This window comes from Manduca sexta, chromosome 26 (assembly GCF_014839805.1).
Source record: "Manduca sexta isolate Smith_Timp_Sample1 chromosome 26, JHU_Msex_v1.0, whole genome shotgun sequence".
Classification (NCBI taxonomy): Eukaryota; Metazoa; Arthropoda; class Insecta; order Lepidoptera; family Sphingidae; genus Manduca; species Manduca sexta.
Genome location: NC_051140.1, coordinates 10,760,263 through 10,787,214, shown reverse-complemented (window position 1 = coordinate 10,787,214; position 26,952 = coordinate 10,760,263). Strand labels below are relative to the sequence as shown.

The 26,952-nt window shown below is 33.2% G+C and overlaps 1 protein-coding gene across 7 annotated transcripts in view; it reads right to left on the bottom strand.

Moving 5' to 3' along the window:
- LOC115450613 (polypyrimidine tract-binding protein 1) overlaps positions 1 to 26,952 on the bottom strand; it is a 431,449-nt gene that overhangs the window by 287,050 nt on the left and 117,447 nt on the right. For 3 of the 7 annotated variants that reach the window (XM_037443023.1, XM_037443026.1, XM_037443021.1), the window contains exon 2: positions 3,536 to 3,562. The exons of the other annotated variants lie outside the window; for them this stretch is intronic. The gene's annotated coding sequence lies outside the window, so the exon portion shown is untranslated. The remainder of the gene's footprint in view (positions 1 to 3,535; positions 3,563 to 26,952) is intronic. 7 annotated transcript variants of the gene reach the window in all.

Sequence of the window (26,952 nt, the reverse complement as noted above, 5' to 3'; positions counted from 1 at the left end):
CCTCTTTTCTGAGTCGGGTCTTTCTCACAGTTCGTTACGTTGGCGGTAACCCATCTGTTATTTTTGCCCGTTACATATTTTAATGCCACCCGGAGGAGATCTTGCCCTGCAAACCGTTTCCAAACCATTGGACGAGGTAAATGAAACATTTAAATGCAATCTTCGCCGCTGATAGCGCTTTGCGAAAAGATTTTTTCAGTTTCGCCGTCTAGCGACATAACTGTTTTTATTTCATTAACTTGTGTAAGCGATCGCTATTTTGAACATAAACGTATTTTTGTACTTACTTAAGTGATTTATTAAAAACAAGTGTAAAATAACTTCTACTGTTTTATATTTAATTTAAAATTAAAATAATATACTAGCCTTCAGTTATACACTACGTCACCAGGAACTAGTTATACCACAGTACAAAACACGTCGTAAATTTTATAAAGCATGGGCAATTTTAGTGGTATAATATTAAAACAATAAGTAATAAAACCACTGTTTCACTTCAAAAAACCCATAAATAAATCAATTCTCATTTGAAATAAAACATGTCTGTAATATTAAAAATAAGAATGAGCTTCTATACTAAGACGGTGTCCTAACTTTTATTCAAAAAATGTAAACAAAACCATATATCGACTCACTTTCATGATTAAATATTCTCTTCATAGGCCTCTAGTGTACCCTCTTACTGAGACAATCGTATCTCTATCGTATATTATCATCGAATTACCCAGGTTACAGAATGACATCCAAATACAATAAACATTATTCAAAAAAGGCGTTGGTATATATTTACAATTATTGAACATTACATGTGAATACACGTTACATCCAGTATTGTTTGAACACATCGATATATATGTACTACGTACTAGATTTGGCGTTCCGAACATTCACTGTGTTCAACTGAATTGAACTGCAATCCATTCAAACTGACTTTAGTATGGTCAATATACACAGCTTGCGGTTGTGTACGGAGTGGCGCTCATGATATAAGAACTCGATTCTAAGTGTAAACTCTGGATTTAAATAAAAAGTATTAGTCGAAATAGTAAAATATTTGTTGTTCAGGTGAATAAATAGGTTATAACAGTGACGTTTTGGTTGCCATTTCAGTTCAGATTTTGAACAAATAGTTTATATGGACACTCGTGTCTAGAATATACGTCAATGTTTGAACAGTGATCTGCAATGAATATTACAATACTGAAAATTCCATTTAAATAGAACATTTGTATCAAAAGCTTTCCGAGTACATCATAAGAAGTGCATAAGGTCGTGCAAATACGGACAATAGCTGAGTAAACAGCACAGGAATGACAAAAATATATTTGAGTTCACTTAGTCCTCATTGATTTATCGATGTTGTCATAAAGAATGCTGTAAAAGTATATAGGAAGTTTGCGAGTATATCTGGGCAGTAATTTAACCATGTTTCAACTAATTGAGCGTTATTACCGTGAGATCCGAGTTTGTAAATATTGTGTTGTAACAATTTGAAGAATATTGTTACTAATTTAAATAATGAGACTTAGGTTATGGGACTTGGCATCTAATGTTTCAAACGACAATCGCAGTGCAGTCATCCAGCATTTTATATGTCTAAGTTCTGGATGGCGCCACGTTATTTTGCTACTGCTTAAGGATAAGTTTTGTAATTATTTCTAATAATATTCGAAATTATGGCGCTTACAAGCGGCAAGCGATAAGTTCGTCTCAATATTCAGATATATAAAAATATTGCATAAATATTACAATTTCACTACGCTATATAAAAAAAAATGTTCAAGTATTTTTTTTTCAGTTTCTACATTTATGATATGCATACTTACGTTATAAATGTGAAATTAACCGTCTGTCTGTCTGTTACGCTTTCACACCTGAACCTCTGAACCGTTTTCAATAAAATTTGGTAATGAAATAGTTTGGCAGCCTAAGAACATAAGTTTTATCCCGGGAATATATGTAATATGACTTTTATCCTGAAATAACTTTTATACGAAGCCGGTGCCGTAAGCAAACGCTAGGAAATAAAAAATATTAAAATAAGTTTAATATAATGTAATGCTAAGAAAATCTAAATAAGATTTATATTGTAAACTATGACAGACCCGGCTAATTGTAGAGAGAGTTCAGTAATGAGTCCTCATGACCAAGACAAATAGAATAAACGTTGAAATAAACTATTCTGAAGAGCCACCCGAGTATAACAGCTGCATGTTATAATGAATGATGAATAGAAACTTAATAGTGAGTAGAATATAAACTACTAACGCCATCTACAAAATGAATGCTGAACTAACAGTGGTCGTATTCTGAACAAGTATATTAAACGATATTAATAGCCTATATTTTATAACGAAACTTTGCTATATGTAAGTATATCTTTTTAAATCATGAATTTACATTAGAAATTTCTACAATGCGATATAATAATACCTATGAATCATTTATACTCAAACAAAAAATCGTGCACATTGTATACCTTATATCAAACTATAGATGACTATTAACGCGTAATTATAAAAAGAATTTATGTGAAATACTCAATCATTGTTATAAAAAAAATTATGCACCAAAAATAATTATTTTTCTTGTAAATTAAAAAAAGCAATATTATCGTATCGGTCATTACTACCTCGGTGGCGTAATGTGCCGCATGTGCGGTTCAGATCGCTCTGAAGTCCTGAGTTCGAATCCCGGGTCGAGCAAAGCGATATTTGGGTTTATCTATTCAGTTTTAACCTGGAATCTGGAATTTGTTCCCGATATGGCAATAGGCTTGCCCCCTATCACATCATGGGACGGAACACACTTGGCCTACATACCCTTAAATACCCATCGCTAGAGGCAATCAGTGTAATAGACGCCACTACCGTAAACAGCTGTTTTGTGAAACAAGTAATAAGACCACTTCTAAACTACACAAAGGGAAATTAAATAACAAATCTAACAAAGGGGTCATCCCTGTGACTCGTGTTTACAAAATTAAATTTTTAAGCAGAGGTCCTTAATAACGTTTTCTTATATATTTATTAACAAAAGCGTTTCATGCCGACATTTTGAGAAGGGTTTTGTAGAACTAATTATTGTGTTTAGGTTCAGTTAGAGTAATGAGGCGATCTGTTGCATTGTTTATTATAATACAGAAAACAAGTCCTATACAAAGGGAAATTATATAAATTACCCGAGTGTAAGGTCTACAGGAAAAAAATAGGGAATTTTTTATGATATTATAATTATTAAAATATTAGTCAATTATAAATATTATTGAAACTAAATTTATAATAAATAAAAAAATCATAAGACAATTTTTAAAAATTTCAATACAGCGCCATCTAGCGCATTTGGACTGCACTACATTCAGACTAGTACAGCTCCATCTACAATTGAATCAGTGGTAAAACTGTGACGCAACATCAGCGCCACGAATTTAAGTCGCACATTGCAGTAAACTAAAGTTGTAGAGCTTTTATGATAAAACTTTTCAGACAAACAGTGCATTGTGTGGAAAGCGATGTGATAAATCAAATACACTCACGGTGTGCGCGAAGGAAAGCTGCTTTACCTGTAAATAAAATACATTAGTGTAAATATAATATGTTGTGAATCCATCTTAAAATTTCATTCAAAAGACTATAAATGTTCTTTAATAGTCGCATTAATTAAATCAATCTTGGTGACATGAAATTTTAGCAATGCAAAATGCCACAGTACGTCAGTTTCAGACCCATAGAATCCATAAAAGCTTTTAAGACGGGCTGGACTTAGACTTTAAAAGCCAGTCGGAAAATACATATGATACATTGAAGCTTCCACATACCCAAATGAAAGCACAGCTACCTCTACAATTTAATCCATATTGTACAGTTCCGGTCGGCATATTCTGTATTTAAAAATATGAATAATGTATACATGAGCGAGCTTCCTGTATAATCTACGCGTAACGATCGGAAGCGCAGCTACAAGTAATTAATATTCAAGTGAACACGCGTTCGTCCGGCGCCGTCAAACCCCTTACTAAAGCTACGGCCACAAAGCCACGTAGAGTCGAACAGTGACGGCTCCGCTGTCAGGGCATGCATTGATAGAAGCAGATGACGTGTGCATGCAGAAAATATATCCAAAAGCCTCTTGTTTGATATTGCCATGTCGGCTGATGACGACGACAATTCTGACGACCTTTAAGAGACGCAACGTCTCTCGTTAGTCCGTAGTATAATATTTATAGGTTCCCTATTCATAATCGAGTTATTTTTTGCTGTTAGAAGTATAAATAATATCCAAATTATTTATTTAAACTGAAAATTCCTTTACAACTCACTAACAAGCGCCAGAATTCCTGAAAAAAATCGCAATAATTATGTATAAACCGGTGGTTGTATTTGATACCGCACGGGCCCATCACCACTCTCAACCTAGACAGCTATGTATGGCCACACCTTTATATTAATATGACGCTTTTGACTTCAATGCATTACATTACAATATTGTTTTTAGTGGAATGGATTACGAATTTCAACGGATTAACATTAAATTGTTCATGGATTGAACATAAATAAAAGGTGTACAATCCTAGAGCTGTATTATAAGGTCCATTTTTTTTTACATTTTTATTAGTGAAACACAAACATAAAAATATGAAGTGAAGAGATTATAGATTATATACGCCTATTACTTCGAATGCTAAGTCAAATGTATATGGGCTGTACATTGGTATTCGAAAAATCTGTGCCGCGTTAATTCACTGAAAATTCTGTCAGTAATTAGTATTCTTTATATAACATTTTGAGTAAGTTTACCAATTTAATTATCTATAGATATTAATTTTTAGCTAATAAATTTATACGAGGGGTAGGTATATCGTATACGTAATAGTAAGTAATAAATAAGAAAATTAGTCACATACATTGTTAAAATGGCGAGATTGCTATCGCCTATGCTCTTCGTTCTGCATACCGATGACATGTTGAACTCCATTAACAGCAAACTGAATTGCAATATAGTATAATACGTGTCATGCGCGATACATAAGCCAACAGTATGCCCCTCGGCACACAGTTGAAGAAAGACGGTCACAACTTGTGGCTAAAGTCGGGAGCTCTCTGCGACGGGCTCCCAAATGGTCTCGAAAAAAATCTCGATGAATTCAACCCGTTGAAAGACAAGTTTACGCGTTCACTGCTTTGAAGAATCCATTCGTCATGGCACCATAGTTTCAATAAGTTAGTTTCTGTATGTTAAATATTATTGGGATCCTCGGCGTCAAAAATTCGTGATGTATAGATTACATTTAGAGGATAAAACCAAACGAGCCAGCAAAAACTTGGGAATTATGAACAGGTACTAGCGGTACTAAACGCAGGGCCACAGAATGGGGTTTTATAAAGCGCAAGTCCGGCTACACGTGAAGTGCTACTCACTCCTCTAGGGAGAAGCCCCACATATTTGCTTAACCCGCTTGACTTCTTGAAAAGGAGTGGATTTCGGAACGTCGATGATCCTAATTTCAAGGACAGAGTGGAGGTCCTAGGTACGCAGAGAAATCGGATCTCTATGTTCCCTACCGCCTTTTCCAAGGGGAGTGTTCCGGGGAACTATATAATATGATGCCTGCAGTACCATTTTATTATAGAACTACTCGCCATGGCAGTGTAGTTCATCCGTACTACGTAATAGATCTATAACAGCACGTTGCGCTTTCAACGATATTTCTATCGCGTACGTGCAAACTGTGAAACTACTCCCTACATCGGTGTTCTTCGAGCTCTATGGCCTATCCTTTTTTAAACGAGGCTTATAAAAGTCCTCAGCTCCAGGTAGACAGCGCCTTGGCTGTTCACCCAGCATTGCATGAGTGCATGGGCGGCGAGCCTCACTTAACTATCAAGCGGATAGGTTGCTCGTTTGCTTATTCAGGTAATAAAAAAAATGCATGCTATCTTTCGCTCTATGCACACTAATTATTCCATACGTTTTTTCGATTGCTAAAGATTTTAATCTGCCCGAGATATAGTTGCTTTGATAAGCTTTGTTTTTTTAAGATTTTTTAAATAATGATGGCCTTAACGCCTATCAATTTTATTAAATCCCAGACGTACATTTTTATTGCAATGATTCCACGATAATCTGAAATAGGTAAAGACTTCTACATACGTAATATAAAACTTCAATGATATATCTGTTTTTTTCGGTTTTGTATCGTTAGTGAGATTACGAAAGGCTCTAAAATGCCAAATATTCATTTTTCCTTTGAGATTATCAACGGCAGTCATTACATAGCATTGGATGATCTACTTACTCGTTTAGCACATTACTGCCACAAAAATATATTTTAAATCATATACAAATTGAGAATTGTATATAAACAATCTTACTTATAAACTTTGTATTACCGCTAAAAGGTGGTTAAGAATTGCTTAAATAGCTTTTAAAAACATCACCGATTCCTAGTTTAAGGCAAGATGGCGGATTTTGACTTACAGCTGATCGAGTAAATTTGTCTTTTAACTTATAAATAAGACTGATAATGTCTATAAGTATGTACCTATTTACTTATGTGCTCACAGAAAACGCGCAAAGACGACACATATCAAAAATGTGCGTCCTGGAATCAAATAAAAATCATCGTTTACATATGCCCTTCTACCTCCAATAATTAAGTATCAAATCGAGAATGCCATGGTTAATTCTAAGTTTTTTAATTAAAATTCGTGCTACATTTGTGTATGACATTATTAGTGATTAAATTGTTTTACTTTGACTATACCCAATCAACCGTTAACGTTGATAATATTGTGAAGTATCTTTTGGTTTAAAAAAATCTAGCATACCGGTGTTGACTTTATTTTCATTATAATGGTTTTAAACCAGATATTTAGATATAGAATAATTTATTATAATAACATTATACATTCTGCTTATAATAGTTGCTAGATTCGAAGAAGTTTATAAAAAATGAGGTGTTGGTGATGTAAAATATATAAAAAATGTAAATTTAATCTTTCTTTGATAAAAATGTTTGAATAAATAAATTTACACAGAATTCTAAGAACAAATAGAATATAAGATCACTCGTAAAAACGAAACACAGACTTTCTACAACGCTCCTGTTATCCAATCACATTTGTATTTGGGATTGTCTTAAGTACTTTTTCGCACATACATAAATTATGAGCTCAAGTAAGAAATCCGTAGGTAGAGTTCTATAATCCTTTAACCTCTCTGAGAACATGTATTACTTTAGTTATTCAAAAAGGTATTTCGACTCGACTGAACATTACATTTAAAATAGGCGCAAAATTCCAAGACTGACCGATATTCATACATAAATACATAATACTAACTTCGTTTAATTATAGATTTGAACCTCTATCAGTTTCTTACATTACATGCAGTCACCATTACAGGCAGTTTGACATATGCTCTCAAATAAAATAACGTGGCATTTGCGGATTCATAGGAAATTTTGTAAACGATTTACAGTCAGCCGCCGCATCGGCTGTCGACGCATGTTCGTCACTTCTAGTTACGTACTTATGTTGTATTGTATTGGGATTATTTGGGTCTACAGTTCTTGTATGATCAGAATCTCAGTAATTACTTCGCGGCTTTAAATAGCGTAGTCTTATGTTTAAAGAACACCGATTCCTGCCTAGGACGATTCGCGAGGCTATTGAAATTAAAAAACACCCAAATTTCAATAGGGATGATGGTTGGAAGCTTGCACAAGCCTGGGATCCTGTTCTACATTTAATTAAATCAGATGCCGACCGGCTGCCAGACCTCAAGACACTGTGAGCTCATTCTGCGTAGATCGGACCGTCAACAGTTAAAATTTTTAAAAAGTTGTATATTTGAAAAATGTAGGTAGATATTGTAACTTTGACTTTACGGATGAACAACGTTACCTCAGTCCCCGTGACCGAGCTGAAGGCTGCAAAGTCTTCGAAACGTCGGGAGAAAATAATAATATAAAAAACCGCGATAAAATCCGTTAAATAGTTTTTAGTTTTATTTCAATAGCGTAGTCTTTACAACTCTAGTTCCAGCACATTATTTATCATACTTTTACGCAATTATAAATACTCACCTATATTACCAAACAATGCAACGTCATTAAAAAAACTATACTATCCATTTTATCAGAATGAAACGATTAAACTTATAATTTTGATTATTTATTCATCCCACACATTAAAAACATCACACAAAAGGAATTTATTAAACTTTATAATATTGTTCTCTACAATAGTCACGCTAACAAGAAATGGGTCTTAGTGTAAGTCCGGAAGGCATAGAGAATAATGCCGTTTCTTCTATTCTAACGTCAAACACTTTCTGGAAGCTCATCAGTCTATTCACGTATTCTGATTCCGTGACAAATTCATGTCGCTGGCGGAATTAAAATAAGACATTTTTAAACTGTCTAGACAGAATGCGGATGGACGTTTTGTGAATCACAACTTCTCTATTACATTTGCCGTCCGTCCGTAATAAATAAATAGCATTGATGTTTGCGATACAGTTGTTATTTTAACACATGACGTGACGGGAAATATAAAACATCGATTTTTCCTAGTCTACAGTCTACCTTAACGAGCACAGATAAATATTTGAATAAATGATATCTGAGTAAAAAATGACCTAATTACGATTCTCAATGCTCAAACAGTGGTAATGCACATCACATGTCGAAACCATTACGTTGTTGTAGCCCTCTGAATAGGCCTCTAGATGGAACGACGCACAATGATATCTCGCTCGCTGGAAGCGTGGGCGTACTGATCGTATGCGGGTGCCAATTTGTACCTAACTTGTGATATTAAGGAATGGTACCGTTTTATGTCCGAGATTTTGGATGATTGCACTCATATACAGTGTGCTTATTTTTTTATTTAGTAAGTAAATAATGCTATTTTATTCGTTTAAATATGCTTTATTTGGAAGTGGAACAATGTGATCATATTTGTATGAAAATATTTATTTAACTTTATGTAACACTACGCTTGTGCCCGCGGCTACGCCCGTGTGATAAAGTTTGTTCGTGATAAAAGTCCCGCTTTATATTTTCCCGTGATGAAAAGTAGCCTATAGCACTCAGGAGTAATGTAGTTTTCGATTAGTGAAAGAATTTTCAAAATCGGTTTAGAAGTTCCAGAGATTACCCCTTCAAATAAACAAAATTAGAAACTTTACCTTTTTATAATATTTATATAGATTATTAGCTTTTGCTCGCGGCTTCGCCCGCTTGAAGGAGTTTTCCGGGATAAAAGTCCCGCTCTATATTTTCCTGGGATGGAAAGTAGCCTATAACCTTCCCAGGGTAAACTATCTGCATACGAAACTACGTAAAAATCCGTTCAGTAGATTTTGAGAAAATCGATAACTCGATAAGACAGACAAAAAAGGGGACTTTGGTTTATAATATGTATAGGTTACAAAAAAAAAGGCTTATCTACATTAAATACTTAAAGCGATAAATGTATTTATTTTGTTAAGAGTTTGATAAATATTCTAAAATGTGCATTGTAAAAAAAAGTATTCGATTTAATTATATTTATGGCTCACTATTTTGTCCATAGTGGCTTCCACAAATGTGCTGTCGCTTTTATTTAGAACTATTTAAAACATACAATTCTACGGTGCATCATGTTTGTCTAACTCCAACGGTTTAGGCAGCGTACGCCAATATTGCATTTTTTATTCCGACTTACTTGATATGTATGGTTATATTATGACCAAATTACACAAAATTATTATAAACTGTAGCCTATGTATATATATCTATATATCTATGTACATATATCTATTAGACAATGAACAGCCATGTTAAACATAACTCAATTATTATTTTATGCTATTATCATGTGTCTTTTTAATTTTAAGTGTATTTTGTATTCTTTTTATTTATTATTTTTTTTCCAATTGTTTAATGGATCAATATATTAGCTGTAACATGTAGCTCTTCATGAGTGGCACCTTGTTCTATAAAATCTCGGCATCTGAGACACAGGATACCCTAGTTCAGATGCCAAGGTTGCAAGACTTTGTAAATTTCGGAAGTGTTACAATAAACATTTTTATTATTATTTATTATTATTATATGTGTTATTGTGATGTATAACCAATATTACTACCCCCGAGGCAATTCTTGTGCGTTTGGTCTCCACACCAAATGCACGCCTATGCATGGGTGCACATTTGCCGCGACCAGGCACACAGTTCAGTGTGTATACCTCATGGTTGCTAAAAAAAAAAACAATATTACTATAAACTTTCATCCAAATCCGTTCGGTAGTTTTTTCGTGAAAGAGGAACAAACATACATACATCGACCCTCACAAACTTTCGCATTTATAATATAAGTAGAACTAAATCATTAAACAACGTGTCGGTTCCAGCAGCTCTATATTGGTGTGATTCACGATGAGCCCGCGGCATCGGACGTGGCGTGGCGTCGGAACGCAAATGGGGGACATCATAATAGGACGATATGCGCGATTTCAACGCTCAAGGTCTCCCACAATTGTTCCATTTGAACGCTAAGTATTGTGAATAGGCCCCCGTCTCGAAGACAGTATGCATTGTAATTAGACTTTTGTCGCAAATAGAAACACGGCGGACCTTGACTAATGGATTTACGTAGTACACTGTCATTTGGACGAGAAATAATGTTGATAGTTCTTGGATATGGTATGGTATTTAAATTGTATTTTGATTTTTTCTATCATGTGTTCTTTTAGATAACATCAAAAATACTCTATTATTATTGTTAATATACTCATACTTGATATTGAGTATTAATACTGGCAGCCTTCTTTTATTACTGAAGTGAATACCTGAGTACTTTACTTTTTTACTATTCTATTTCCTATATTTTCAAACGTTGGTGACCAATACAACAATACGCAAATTTTCAACGCCAAACATCACCAATATATGGATATTAGTTGGTTCAAACATAATCACAGCACGAAGTGTCCCTATACCGCACGACACAAAACGTGGCACATAAATAATGCAAGTATACTCTGACGTCACCGGCAGCGAAACGTTTGTAAACGAGATCCCATTTGAATAGTTGTGCTCAGTTCGGTGTATGTGACGTTCTATTAAACCATGATGGATTAGAAGTGATGAAAAATGGCCGCGCCCTTCAAGGGTTTGTTTATTCTTTTTGTAAATTGAGGTAAACAAAGGAAACAGATATGTTGCGGATCGTTAAATGAGTACGAGTAAACTATGATTCCTTAGTGATGAATTCGAGGCCACAACATTTAGTGTTATAAACTTTTAGTACTTCATATAGTTATAGTAGAACATCGGAACTACGTATGTATGTTAGGAATATATTTTATCTGTTTATTATTCGAATGATTCTTGCCACGCATATTTTTTATATTTTATAAACAGCAGTCAACGACGTTTGGAATTCCATTAGTTTACTTATCCCTCCTCGTGTAAAAATAAACATATGTTATTCCTCTCATAAAAATCTTCCACGAAACGTACACACTACACAAGTTTGATTCGACGCAAATAGTGCACTGAATACTCAGCCAAAAACCAGGTCACATGTCTAATAATCACAAATTTTGAAACTATTAGCTAAGATAATAAAGGCGGCGCGGCGTGGCACAGGCAGCGTTCATAATATTTGTCACACATCACGCTTACAGTAAACACTAAGCGTGAGGCGGCAACCCTCTCGAACTAATATTAGTTTCGCGTTTCATTCACTCGGTTGTAAATTTTAGAAGTTTACTGTTTTGGCACTATGCTTCACAAACTTACATATGCCGCTGCTGAAATTATTACCACACGATATACGCCTCAATGCGCGTAACAGAATAATGACATTAAATATTTTGTTGCACGCCGTAATGTAACTTTGTAAGTGCACACGAACAATTTAATGCATGTTTATGCTCCGTTTGGTATTTGTTATGATATAATGGCCTATACGATACTTGAGACTAGAATTTCTAATAGGTATAGCAATGGATATCATGGTTTGGCAAATATCGCGATGCATCGTTTCACAAATGTAATGCTCTGCGAAATTACTAGCAATAAATAATACGCAAAACAAGACACTTGTGTAGACTGAAATATGTACATCCAATAAATTTTGTATTGTGCTTTTAAAAATTCTAAGTGGAAAGGACGTCTACAAGTCGTTGAAAAACAGACATAACTTCAACAATCAAACTCAGAACGAAGAATTCTAAGGAACAAATTCACAAGTCGTCCGTAAATTTTCTTTTTACGATTCGATGTTACGAAAGGACATATTAAATAAAGATTCAATATGTTGGGCCGACGAGTTGGAGGCCAAGCCGACACCATTAGGAAGTGGTGGCACGGAAAACCCACGGAATGCTATGCACCATTGTATACAACCACTTGTTCTAGCAACTGAGCTGCTAATAAATACCATACACTATCAAGATCTGCTGCAATAATTGTTTTTATTATATATCAGTCTCTTGACGATAATTACGATCAATTATTTGCAGTCATCGGTAAGTATTGCGTTATTTCTTTATTGATTTCTATTATAATCAATAAAGCCAATTATTAAAAAATGAGCTATAAATGTCAATGTAAGAATAATTAATTATGGATGATAATAATTATGCTTATTTTAAATTCTGCCATCAACTTTGCATAAGACAATTACATTAAGGAACGAATATTAATATATTTTCTGTGTCTATTACTAAAAAATATTTGTAGTCGTCGGTAAATATTGCGTTATTTCTTTATTGATTTCTACAATCAATAAAGCCAATTATTAAAAAAATAATGAGCTATAAATGCCAATGTAAGAATTATTAATTATCAATGATAATAATCATTCTTATTTTAAATTCTGCCATCAACATTGCATAAGACAATTACATTAAGGAACAAATATGAATATATATTTCTATGTCCTTTACTAACAATAATTATGCATTAATAATTTACATGCCCAAAATTCTTACAATATTTAAAATTAAATTTATATATAATTATTATCCACGCACTAATATCATACAATTATTATTTCAACAACAAATTAAATCCAGTTATGGTGCAGTGACTGAGCACTGGAACATTAGTTGTGCTATCCAGTAAAGTGGCTCGTTTAAACGCAGCATCGGCACGGATTCCAATGAAATGAAAGGATATGCGCTGTGAAAAAGCTTTCGACCTGAGTGAGACGCCTCGAGGTGAAAATATCTTAGCCTGTAAATCCTTTACGCATTCGCATAAAAGTACAGGTTAAGCATGAATATAAAGCTATTTATTCATAAAGTAGCCTCTGCTTGTAGCTCCACATAATAGTACCCTATTGTCAACCTTACAGCCTATAACATATTGACGTAATATATGTGTCTTATTTATTAATAAAAAAAATATTAAAATTAAACATTTTTTTGGATTTTATTGCGGTTTTTATATTACAATTTTCTCCCGACGTTTCGAAGACTTTGCAGCCTTTGTGGTCACGAATTGAGTTTTAATGTCTAACATTCGCGTAAATATAAGAAATCATTATAAAACATATTTTATATTTATTTTGCGTGCGTCCAAAACGACACCAAGTTATGAGCGTTGTACTTTCTATGAATAAAAAATGAATAAATATATTAATCCGTTTATTAGAAAATAACATTTGATATTTTTTATATTTTATAACTTGTGTAATCACTTATTAAAAACGTGTACTATACACGCGTATACAAAAATGAATTAATCATTATCATTACAAAAAAACATCTATAACTAAGTGGCATATATAAATTTAATTTCATTCGTCACAGAACAGAATTTTTTTATCTAAAAATATAACATTAAAAGCAAGGCAGGGTAGTAACGGTGTTGATCCACAATCCACATAGCCGCAAGCAGTGAAATAAAAGCACAGGGGCGAGGCACTCGGGCCGGCAAACTTGATGCCTCGTTTGCGCTCATATGGATGTAGACTGCACGTCCAATTAATTCCTACTGGCAATTTTTAACTATTCTTTAAAGTTGATAAAATACATAACGATCTCTTATGTTAAGGCGACTGTTAGAAATTAAAATTAAACTATTTTTCGAATTTTATCATACGTAGATACTTCATGTTCCAATATCTCAGGAACGGAAGAAAATATTACATAACGATCCTTATTCCAAGTCGGAAATCGAAGCTATACTTTATCACTACTATTGTATTATAATATGGTGTGTAAAAATACCTTGATTGTTTGTAAAAAAAAATATTACTTCTACAAAATTGTACGTGATTTGTAACACGTAATATACTTTACCAGATTTTTTTTTATTTCATTTGATGACGAGACCAGCTTGCCGTTTGCCTGATGGTAAGCGATACGACGATACACAGAAGAACACCATCCAACACTTTGAATTACAACGTATTGTTTGCTATTCCACTGCGCTCACCATCCTGAGACATGAGATGTTAAGTCTCATTATGTCCAGTAGTTACACTGGCTACAATGTCCTTCAAACCGGAACACAACAGTGACTACACACTGCTGTTTGGCGGCAGAAATAGACATTGCGGGGGTACCTACCCAGGCGGACCCTCACATATGAGAAACCCACCACCATTACAGTGTTACAGTTTACTATTATAAAAGATAAGAAACAATACGACAATTATTATATAAAGAAAATTGTATATCAGAAAGTAGGTCAAATAAAATAGGCATAATGTATACAAAAATACCGCTCGTTAAAAACAGATTGGAAATTGAAAGAAGTTTCGTCCGCTAAAAAGTTTCTACTGCTTTTTAAAATAAAACACAAAGAAAGTTATATTGCTAACAACTGAATACAATTGGATTCAAATGCCGTGATTAATTTTACGTTTTTCCGTCTTTAATGTTAATATCGAACTACTTAAGAAATACGATAGGTATATTTTTTCTATATCGCAGCAGATTTTTTCAAGTATACTCGTACTCAGATAATTATCGATAGTTTACAACCTTAATATGTTGCCTATAAACCTTATGTAGGCCTATAATATACTTGGTTTAGCACTATAAAGGACAACAAATCGTTCAGTCTTCAAATATTTATTTTATTTTTATTTTTTATTTAATGGTTGAAAATCTGTAATACTAAACATGACAATAAAAATTTAAATAGTGTTCGTTCGATATTGCGCGGTAACTTCATATTTTTTTTAGGTACAAGGTATTATTTGAATTCCATCACAAAAGCACTAACGTGTCTTTCATTATTTAACACATGGGCCTCACAGAGCAATAAGGTAACTTAAAAATGAAATGTTTTTCTTATTAAATTTATAAAATAGCCGATGATAATAATAAATTAACCACGATAACCATTTGTAAGACCAGCGTGTAAGCATCTATTTCTAACAAATATTCAGTCACAGGTTCAGCTTCGGTATGCTACACTGTTTCTTAATAACTAAAACTGTACGGAGAATTCATCTAAATATAAATGAAAAGAATTAAACAAACCCCACTACATTAATAACACTTGAGCTAGTTAGTCCGTCATTTTAAGATTTTTATTTGAGGCTATAGAAAAATTCGTTAAATTTACCTTTCTTTACTAATATCAAGATATTTACATCTAATAAACAATAATGATGCCAATTTCAACATACCAACAACTAATATCAAACATATTTTCAAACAAACATTTATTACACGATTCATCAAAATAGGCATTTTGATGAGCGCCTCATGTTTGCTAGAAATTGTAACGTCAAACGTTTATATTGAGGAAACTATAAAAGTTGGATAATCGTAAAAGCAAAGTTGGGTGCGGGCCAACCGCTCGGCCGACAATGAAAAATAATTCGACATGCGCGGTCTTCAATGGATCTAGTTCAAAAGTTTTTTATTACTCTTCTTCACGGTATTTATAGCTGCGGATACATCTGTCGGATAGCCTGGAGTCTAGTTTCCTGTCATCTTAATATCGACATGTGTAATTGTCGACCTCAGTATTGTACTAATTATCGTTGATATGTGTACCCGATTTTCGCTTTTATATATACGTAAATAAAAGTTATAATAAGATATATTAAATTGTATTGTAATGCTGTGTTGTTTTTTAGTACAGCACATCAAAGGGACATTAATTGCTTTTTATTTGTACAAACAGCTGTGGACATCAAGTCTTAATTTTTAGGTTTATTACACTCCGTAGACATTCAAACGTTATATTTCAAACGAACACATTCATCAAAATGGGAATAATAAGATGCTATATAACTTCCAAGTTCCAAATTGTACGGATAAAGTTCCAAGTAAGCACCATTTAATATTTATATAATATACTTAGTTAACAAAGTAAGAAAAAAAGAAATGTCAACGCTACAACAGCAAATATTAATTAAAACTTCAGTCCCTAAAGACATAAAGATGGTCGATATTAACAGTTTCACAATGTCGAGATATAACGCGAATTTACTAAAGGGTTAATTAAAATGGTTAACCGTTAACAATTAAGACAAGTTATAAGAGACCAACTCTGAGGTCGCCAGTTTAATCTCGGCAAATGTTCTGCTAAATAGCTAAAGAAAACATTTAAGAAAATTGGTCGTAAACCGAAAAAGTACTTTAAACAAGAACTGAGACTTAGTAAGTTGGATATTGTAGATCTTTGTGTAAATACTAATTACATTTTTAATATGCTAATTTACCGCGTTCTACTCGTTTCTAAAAATCTTCGCCCTTAACCATCACAGTCATAAATACTTTGATCTGATTAACGCAATTAAAATCATATATCATTTTGATTAGAACATTTCAATCCGTTAACAGTTGTCCAGAAATGAGGACTATTAATGTAGCGTCACCAGCTCTGGCTAGATGGCATTCCTCGTTGGCTAATTGAAGCTGTAAGAAATGTGACAACTGTTAATCCTAATGGACATTTCAAAAGTAATATAGGTACACAGTAAAGAGATACAGTAACATAAGTTTGCAATATATTAATCCCAGCTTAGTAAAATGATCCCACCTCTGACACCCAGTTGGATTTAAACAGATCTGGAGTAAACGTGACCTCTATAAATGTAAATTTCGGTCTTCCTGTAACTTAATTTTAAAGTACATTTCAATTTTAATAAAATGCCGCTTACAGAGCGCATTCAGTAATTAGTTGACATCTGAAGATATCTGAATAACTGACAAAATAGAGGCCGGGAGCTAGGGTTGACACAACGGAGTTAACATTGCGAATAAATTTAAAATTAAATAATTCGCATTATAACAGAATAAATTCAATATTAAATTAACGAATGCTGATTTAATCACAAAGAATACCAACATGTCTCCAAATAAATGTAATTAAGGTGCAAAATAAAAACTTTATAAACAATTCTCAAAGAGACTAATTCGGTGGCAATTTTATTTAAATCTACATTGTCTTTAAAATATTGTACTTAATAGGATAAAGAAGATACTACGGTCCTATTTAAATATCATTCTACAAAAACCTCATACCAAAAAAATCATTGCAAATATAAATTTTGCCACTAAATCAAGTGAACATAAACAACTGTTCAGTGGTCGAGGCGGGATCATTGTCAGTCGAATTAACTGCGACATATTGATTCATTTCCGACATGACACTACATCCGAGAACTTGCCGTTGCTAAATTGACATAATTAAAAGCAACTTCAAATTTGATCGTGAACGTTGCGGACTATAAATTAATAGAAATGGGATTTTAAAGGATTTTTTCTCCAGTAATCTTATTAAATATTAAAACATCAGATTAACTAAGATACTCGTTAATTTATTTGTGATAGTGGTAAGTCTTTGGTATTCTTGTGAGCTGATCTAGTCACACAGTGTGTGGATTAAACTGGCCACTACGTATCCCAACTACATCTTATGCCAAAAATTCCCTTGCCACTAAACTTATCGCAAAATAACAAGCATATCTTCCCTGAACTATGGAGCCCTGGGTATCAACATAAACATAATCTTAGAACGAAAGATCAAAAAGGCAAGTATAATATAAATTTAAAAAAAAAATCCGTGCATAGAATGCATATTTGATCAAATCTAGGACCAAACTATTAACCTATTGGTCAGCCAGAAACTTTCAATGTTTACAGCCAATTAGTTTGTAGTATAAAGAAACTAAAGCTCGAAGTAAAACAATGAATGAAATGAAAAAAACAAATCGTATCCTTATCGAAAGACAATTTCTAATATTTTATCACCATCCGATATGCGCAAACTACGTGAATTTGCCTCGAACAACCCTAGTATTTCATGGTAAATGTCGTTTAGAGAACCGAACTCCGGCGATGGTTTCCGCTTCGTTTGTAATTAGGAAGATAGCGTGTTACTTGCAACCACAATGCAACTAGATTTCCTGCTAGTTTTCGACAGCAATTTCGGCCAGGCAAACAACATGTTTTAGTGTTTAAATTGTCGGTTGCCTTAGTAAATCAGGTGGTACGACATTTTTATAAAAGACTTTCGTATTTCGAAATAATACAGATGTAAAATGAGTTTTTGGAATTATTGTGACTATTTTCTAACTACATATAGTGGAACTTAAGTCCAGGTTTCCTTTATGAATTTTAACGCACGTAACAATCATATAAATCTCATATCCTCTATGAATAGTAGTCGACCATTGTATAGTAACAACAATATTATTTAATAAAGTAATGTCGAGATAACCCTGAAGTTACACAACACTGGAGACAGGGGCGCACAAAACCGAATGCCTTAATTTAATAAAAGTCAATTTGGGCCAATTTAATTCTACGTTCATGCAGCCGTTTTGACACAGTACATCATAACGTATTTCTGTCCTCTTTTCATCTATGCTCTTTTGTATATAGCCGTCTCATTTCGCAGTTGACGTTTGCACCACGTTAAGCATACTACAGTATGTTATTCTACATACTGAGCCGACTAAACACAAGTTGTTTTAGTTGAATGCATTTATCTACGGACAATAAAATTGCTTGAATGAACGAAAACATTTTAGTTTTTATCATTTTATTAAAATATATAGAGTGAAGTTACATGTAGCAATGTTGAGTTGAGCTTGATGAATGCCACGTAGAGCGCTTCAACGGTGAATAAAATTACTGAAGCATACGTATGAGTATTCATGTACTTTATACGAGACCAAGGTCGCATAAATGTTATTAAATATTGAAGTAAATAATAAACAAGATAAACTAAAAAACAACGTTTAAAATAACCTGCCTTTCACTATTTTGGTAAAGTGAAGAATAGCGGATCACTTTCGTAAAAGGACTTATACAAATGAATATCAGGAATATATGACATTAAGAAGAAAACCTCACTCAGATAATTGACTTACTAAAATTCTTAATAAGCTGTTACATGTTGATGATACCATGCGTAATTGAAATGTAAAAGATTTGTAAAATGATATTCCTCACGAGATTCCAATTGAAATGGACATTTATTTTAGATGTAATAGACTTCGTTTTAACTTTATTTCTTTGCTTTTACGATTTGCAACTTTAAAATTTTGTAGACAATTAATATTGTTTTTAGAGGTAAAAGAAAAATTAAAAAATAAGCGAAACAAGCACAGCAGTTGATTCATCCGCACAATCAGCTACAATTTTAACAATACCGTTGGGACACATTTTAATTACGACAATGCGAAATAACCGACGATTATGAACGTAACCAACGTAGTATATCAACTCATTGTTTTGTGATTAATGGCATGTTATTTGTCGGCGACAAGACATTTAAATAGCTACGGATGATTTATGTCACATGTCACTGAAGCTAATTATAAATGCTTTATTAAATTGTCAACTGGTATACATTTTGGTTTTTCATTTGGATACTTCAGTTACGCAATTTACGAGTTATAAATTGGTGATTGGATTCAAATAGTAATGGGATTTGTACTTATCTACTTGGTAGTGAGTAAATTTCGTTTAACAAAAAATTCAAAAAACTAATTTTCACATAATTAATGGTCCTTGTGCTTAGACTATGGCAAAAAGACGACACGACTCCGTGTCGTTTTACTGTGATTGGTTGAGAAACTAACACGTGACGGACACATTGGTCTCTCGATCAATCACTAATTACAAAATTAAACGACATCGATTTACCGGTCGCGTTTTTTGGTACATTCTAAGGAGACAGAAAGTTTAACTGAAACGAAACAAAATATAATAAATTTTTTTCGTTTCTGGTTGGAACACACGAAATATTTTTGTCTCGTAATGTGGATCAAACTCCAGACCTCTCGTCTAACAGCCTTGTTGGCCGAAGACTGTCAAAATAAAAATTCGTAATAAAATCTAAATATTTTCTTAGTCTTTCACATTATATCTATAATTTCATGGCTCTGTTTATTTAATAGAAAAAATACGTTCACGTAATGTGAGCTGCTACGCTTATTGAAACATTTATTCATAATTCTTCTGTTTGGTCTTTGGCGAGTAGAATATTAAGAAGAAAATATTTTTTTTATTGCCTAGTAATAATATTCTAACTAGTATGATTGCTGGTCATTATGAAGCTTAAGGTCTTATTGTGTCTTATGATGACGAGCACAGTGAAATGTTATAACGCGCATTGCTTTGTATGTATGTTATGCAGTGTTGGCAGTTATGTTATTGTTTATGGGTAATCGTATCGCTTATCATCGCGCCCGACTTGCGTCTTGTTGGCCTTTTTTATAACAAAAACTAAACAAGGAATGGTATTCATTACAATGATGCCATGCTAAATTAAACTAAGAGACTCAATACCGAATCTACCCAGGATCAATATCGTTTATTAAATATTTTAATTACAATAAATGTTAAAATAACAAGCGAAAAATACACTATGAATTATGAAGTCCCATTAACAGGAAAGAAAGGTGAGGAGGCCCGCAGCTGATTGGCGATCTCATTAAAATCAGGAAGGCCCCGGCAACGTTAACCTCAGCGTTATGGCGCGTTCAAGTGTTTTTTTCGTTTCTTTATTTTCTCCATTTACAAGATATAGGAATACAGGTTAAATTCTCTCAATATTTTAATACTTCAAGGTGATTTTGCAGGGTATAAATCGTAGGAGTATAACCGAGGGAAGAATCATAGCTAGAAACATTTTTGTACTAAATGCACTCTGTAGTGAAAATGTTATCCATCTCATATTACATTATGCATCTTAAGAATAAAATTAACAAACAAGTGTAAATATATTTAGTATCAACAAGATAAAAATGCAAATAAAATTAATTTATTTCGATATCAAACTAATGATCTCAAACCTTCGATGTCTCGGCGGTCAATTAATTCATTGCGCTATAAAAAACAATTAATGATAGTTATTTTCCTTTCAATAATTATTTTGAAATCGAAAACAATGCCATTGTTACGTCAAGAGTTATTTAAACTGCAGTCGAAGTAAGAAAGCATTTATATTTTCAATGAACGCAAATGTTACAGTAGTCTGTCTATATATTTTATTTCTAAGCAAACGCAACGTTTTCAGAGTTGATAAATATATAAATAAGTCTCTGCCATGTGTAAAGGGCACACATCTTGACAGTTAATTTATATAAAACACGAAATCCTCTGAATAAAACATGAAAATAAACAAGAAACAACACTAAGGTTTAGAGAATTCGTTAGAAATTTTCATAATTTTAAAGCTGCTGGTCAAAAGACGAAATGAATAAACGGTCTGGATAAATGAGAGCTCGTAGGTTTAGTCGAAATTCTCATAAGTCTGACAATAATCGGGCTTTAAAAATTTGTTTTCTGTTTGTTTTGATGAGTATTTTTATTCTAAAAAACGAAGCAAGAGAGGAAATGTGTGGTTGGTGGTTCAAAACTTTAATAATAAATCACGTTCCGGTAGTATTTACAAATTATTTTAATTGGAAAAAAATCATTCATTATACCAATAATCATCTATACACTAAAAATATAAGTCTACATCTGATCACCATTCCTTTGATCTGCAGATAATTTTTGATCTCATAATATGGATTTGTTTAAAGTTTTTATACAAATATATTTTTTTCTTTTCCGTCGGGTGATCCAAGTAGTATTCGGTTTATTTTATTTCGCAGTTTCTGCGAATCGTCTTTTGGCAGGTTTTTATCAAAAGTATTTCGTGGGAATACTGGGATGTTTTCTTTCGTATTATCAATAAGGTTTTTATACAATAAGTTAGAGACATGACTATTATAAGTCCTGATCGCTGACGATGTTCTCTTTCTATATTGTTGGTGGACAAAACATCTCAGCATATTTTGCATCAAAATATTGAATGAGTACAACTTCTGATGAGTTATATAATTTCTTTCGACTTATGAAAAAACAATCTCAAGCAATCAAACACGAAAAGATTCCAGTCATAACTTTTAACATGACAATAGAACGTCGTGTCGGAACTCGTAATAAGAGTGTTTAAGTTAATTGGTCAAAATCGTCATTTTAGACCGGTCGGAAAGTGGGGCTTAATAGACACTTCGGAGCAACGACCTGGTACAACTTGGTTCACTAAGAACTAATGTTTTAGTTCGTGCTGATAAATGTGGCCATAAAATATTTGTTTATCTCAGTTTCCATTTGTGGAATTGATGTTCGTGAGTTGTGAAAGTTATGTTATGCACATGTGCAGATTGTACAAATCCTTGTTACTGGTACTAAAAATAAACCCTATGCTGTGGGTTATGCCTTGAAGATTGAATGTATTGAAATAAAACTAGTTTTCAGATTTTATCACGTTTTTTTTATGTTACAATTTTCTCCCGACCTTTCGAAGACTGCAACATTCGTGATCAGTGGGGGATTCTGAAATATTAAGTTTGAAATGTAATCTTGAATTAGAACCTTGAAAATAATTTCAATTTGAAACAAGTTACTTCTACCTTAACATGATTGCGTATATGTACAATTTAAGCTCAGTTCCATATTTCAGTCAGTGTACTATAGTTTTAAATACGATCAGTAAACATAAAGTAAAAACCTATAGATAATAGTTCCGATAATTTTATAATACCTAACTGCATACGTTACATTGGTAATATTATATTAAAAACCCGTAATAAAAACAATCACTACAACATGATAACATAATGATAGCCAATTAACACAGAGCCCCCGTTACTTGACCCCTCCAGCCGGCTGGGGCTCTTTCGTTTTCACTCTAAGTAATTCAGACAATTAGACGGGTGGATACGCCTTGCTCGCACCACTGGGCACGCAGATTGCTTCCCCGATACTTATGAATCACCTGATACCAATTGTCTCAAAATTGGACGTACATTTTTATCCCATTACGTGACTATTGATTGGGGAGCGTGAAGTAATTGGCTTTTACTCGGTTATTGGATAAATGCAAATTTTTAACGATATTAATACCTGATTACTTTTAGTAAATTATGATAACAAAAATTACAAAATTAAAGTCTTCAGAATCATTGACCATGAATTTCGAATTAGACAATATCATTCAAATTGCTTTATAATACTCACAAGACATTCTACATACCTACACAAAAAATCCTACAGCTCATTGCATATTTAATGTAGGTTTGTATCATGTTTAGTACAACAGTGTGAGGATTGTTCAAGCGTGTATAGCGAGATTACCAGCGAACCGAGCTAAAGTGGAGTAAGATTTTCTCGCATTTCATCGTGTCTACGGTAGCAAGTACATCTGAGATTAACTCCGCTCTCGACGAAATTTAATTTTATAGTTTGATATTTTTCTTATATTCAATTTAACTAGTAATGGTAGAAAAACCAGAACGAGTTATATTAGTTATTAATCATAAAATACTCGTAGATGCATTAGTAATGTATAGCATAGAAATTAAAATTGTATGGCAAATGAATTTATATTAATAATAGAAGGTTTTTATTCATAACCTAATATTAGAATTTACTTTAATTTACTGATAAAATAAAATGTGTATATCGCGTAAAAACCTTGCATTGTAACGCGTAGTAACACATCTTAAAACATGTATAAAGTTTAGAGAACGTTACATTACATTATGAATTTGAAATGGAAACACGATAATGCCATCAAGAAAAGACACATTTGCTATTCAAGACGTACCTTTCTCTGCTTTCAAATGAAACACTTAGCGACACTAAACTGACGACTGACTGTTAAAAGAATAAATGAAATGTTAAAACAGTTTTTAATGTATATTTTAGCCTACATTTGATTAATTTACTAATTTCATTTATATTCCATTCCCGAATGAAACAAAATATTATGTTAAGAGTCCCCTTTGATATTCTAAACGATACACAAAACTATTTACATAAACTGTTTTCGAGCTCTTTATCTGTAAATATGTTGAGAGAGACTACGGTGTTTTTACAAATTCCTTTGCAAAGAAATGAAATCAAATTTTGAGGTGTCGAAGATTTGTACTGTTGTCTTTAAAGACAATTTTGTATTGTGCATGATGTTCCATCAATAATTGCACTTTTTATGCAATATATCGGACGATATCAGACGATACCTCAATTGTTAGGAACTTTGTCCCTATAGAATATCTTACAGAAGCGGAGCGCGCGTTCTTTCTACGCGAGTATTATTGCAACGAAATTTCGAAATCACAATACACGACGTAAGTGAAGTCCCAAGTGCTCAAATGATTGAGCATGAAACATCAGTCCATTCCCGTAATGTATCGGTTTGGGCTACTATCGGAGCGCGGTATTATCGCCCCGTACTTGTTTTGTGGATAACTGAAACAACATATTAATTGGTAATTCGGAAAATATTATTAATTTTTGTATTCCTGCTCAACAAAGTAATTCAAAGAACGTCGTTCTTACCCGCGCTCGTCTAGACGAGATGCGAACCGTTTCATAATCTAGGTTTTGAAACGTTTCGCATCTAGAGAATATTGTATATGTTTATAATAATAAATAATTTTCCATAATTTACAGTTTAATACACAATAATCAAATCTAATGGCTTTTCTTTAATGATATCATTTTAAAAACTAAAATTATTTGTGGGACACCAGAACATCTCCACAGATTTTGACACGGAAACAAAGTCTTTGACCCACAGATTAATGAACAAATGCGCCATTAAGAAATAAAAAATACATTATATTGTAGACGTGTAGACGATAAAAAACGGATCAATCTAGCAATACTATTATATGAAATAAATTCCTTTAAAACGCGTTATAACTGAGAAAAGTACGGATAAAGTGACTCCGTAGCGGATGTCGCTGAACTAGTCTCAAAGAAGTTACGTAGCTCCAATGAGACCGAACTAGTTCACACTTATAAATTTCGTTATTTATACCGATAAGTCATAATAAAGAATTATCGCGTGTTCCGAACGTCCCAAAACTATCACAGCAGCTGTTCCAATTAATTTCGTCTACAGACGTCGGTTTTTTTAATGTTATAATTAGGTGCGTACATAGACGTCTAAACGACCGTGTATATTATATTAACGTTAATAAGATTTCGATGTCAGTTGTGCGATAAAATAAAATCGTAAATTCATTATCCAGGTCGTACCGCGCATTAATGTGCTAACTTTTCTTTCTGCACTACGTTTTCGTCGGCAAAATGACTCAGGAAATATATATAAAATAATTAGTGTATCAAAGTGACTTTATAGCATAAAGATTATTGAGACGATATGAAATTAGGGCTGCCGGTTGAATCTTCACGACGAACTATTTTTTTCTTTTTAACTTTGGGTGTTTAGAAATTTAAAATTTCTGAAAATTCCTAAATCCACTACAAGGTTAGAAGTACAGTGCTTCTGGTGGGAGCAAATATATACCACTCGGATTTTTAGGAATATCGTTAAGTCTCAAATAACTTATTTAACCGAGATTCACTGAAGATTTTATATTCCTGAAGGCAGACAAAGAGTGGCGTTAGATTAAGTTAGATATCTAACATATTGCAATATGCGATCGGGCTTAAAATTGACCTTTCTAGTACGGCGAAGCGTACTATGTAGAGGAATTATTATGCAATCCATTTTTATCAAAATTATTAAGTTACCTACGCAAAGTAGAAATTAACTGCGTTTTCAAAAACAACCACAGGTCCTTCATAATTCTTCATTATCTTTGCAAAACATCAATAATGATATCAGGCCTTGGTATGAAGAGCCATACCGAGGCTTTTTATACAGAAATAACATAAAACTTTCCATTTGCGAAAAGTCACGCAATAAAAATAATTTACCGCCCATTCGGATCACACTAAAGGGATTTCGTAAAGCATGCGTTCCGGCACACAGATTGTTTTTCTTAATGTTCCAAATTTATATCGACATTAATCTTGATAACGCGACCGCTGCTAATAGCACAATTTCGGCTGTCAAACAGCTGTGAATTGTTAAGATCTCAGTTGTTAAGATTTCAGAACTGTGTCCAACAGAGGGACAGTATGCGTTCCGGTACAAAGATTGTTTTTCTATATGTTCCAAATTTGATATCAGCATTAATCTTGATAACGCGACCGCTGCTAATTGCACAATTTCGGCTGTCAAACAGCTGTGAATTGTTAAGATTTCAGAATTGTGCCTAACAGAGGGCCAGTATGCGTTCCGGCACAGAGATTGTTTTACTATATGTTCAAAATTTTATATCAGCATTAATCTTGATAACGCGACCGCTGTTAATTGTACAATTTCGGCTGTCAAACAGCTGTGAATTGTTAAGATTTCAGAGATATTCCTGTGACAGCGTCAATTATGTAATTAGTGGCGCGACAGTTGCGTGTCAGTTTACCGTGTACACTTTAGGTTACTCAAACTTCCCTTCCTCGGGGGCTAAATTGTCGGTTAATTGATGATGAATGTTGTGGAAATATTTGGACATGATTTATTTGACTTCGACATATGCGGAATGTCTACACTAACAATAAAAGGAGATAACAACTTTTTTTTTTATTTTGCTCGCTCTTTAAAAATATACAAACGTGGTTCAGTATT